This window comes from Rhea americana, unplaced genomic scaffold, assembly GCF_003343005.1.
Source record: "Rhea americana isolate MKP2758 unplaced genomic scaffold, rheAme1 scaffold_0, whole genome shotgun sequence".
NCBI lineage: Eukaryota > Metazoa > Chordata > Aves > Rheiformes > Rheidae > Rhea > Rhea americana.
Genome location: NW_028185037.1, coordinates 20,713,079 through 20,714,078, shown reverse-complemented (window position 1 = coordinate 20,714,078; position 1,000 = coordinate 20,713,079).

Here is a 1,000-nt window from a genome sequence, read left to right as displayed (position 1 = left end):
CGGCGCCTCGCCGGGGCTCTGGCGGGCGCCCGGCTCGCGGTCCGGTTCGGATCTACCTCATTTGAACAGTTGGGTGCTATTTCCCTCCGCGCCGCCGCCCGGGTTTCCCTGCGCGTGCCTTCGCGGTTCTCCCCGGCGCCGGGCGATCGGGAGCCGCGTCCTCGGACGAGCCACGGCGGCGGGCGGGTTTCCAGCCGCGCTGGTTAAGGGCAGCGAAGCGCAGTTTTAGCAGAAATTCGGCTGTTTTTTTCCAGCGCGGCGCGTCGGCAAGCGTGCAGCGTCGCGGCAGAGCGAGGCGGGGGGAGCCCCGCGAAAGGATTTCTCCGCAGACGCRGTGTAGTTAACAGTTTACAACTACGTGCGCGTTTGTCTACTCTGGAAACCTTTTTTTACTTCAATACGATTCCTGCGGGGAAAATTTTAAGTTGTGATACACTATCATTTTTTTTTAATTAAAAAAAAAAAAGAAGAAGAAGAAAAGATCAACTCTTTTCCAGTACCGAATATAGGGTGGGGGGTGGGGGGAATCCGTTCTGTAAATTGTATTTAGTTTAAGTATGAAAGGAAAAAGCTATATGTGGAATAGTAAAAGTGCTGACATTCCTTAATGGCAGGACTTCCAAGCTGGTTCCTAAGGCTTTCTGCTGCAGAGAGACTCAAAAAAAAAAAAAATAAAAAAAAAAAAAGAAAGAAAGAAAAGGAAAATGCCTCTGTTAAATGTTTTTATAAAAACTGCTCCATCAGGTCTTTACTTAAGCTATATTTTCTAAAGCCTAATCATCCTTTAATATGCTGCATATAAATGATCAGCATGGTTGCACTTTCTCAGTAATAATGGATGCCCTGCAATTGGCTCATGATAAGGACTTTAGTTTTTTAACAAAACCAATAGTATGTTGGGCAGAAGGTAATATTTATATAGGTACCTCAAGAAAAGAAAAAAAAAAAGGAACCTGAATATGCTGCATTTTGTTCCTTTAACATTTTTCATGTAGCATTT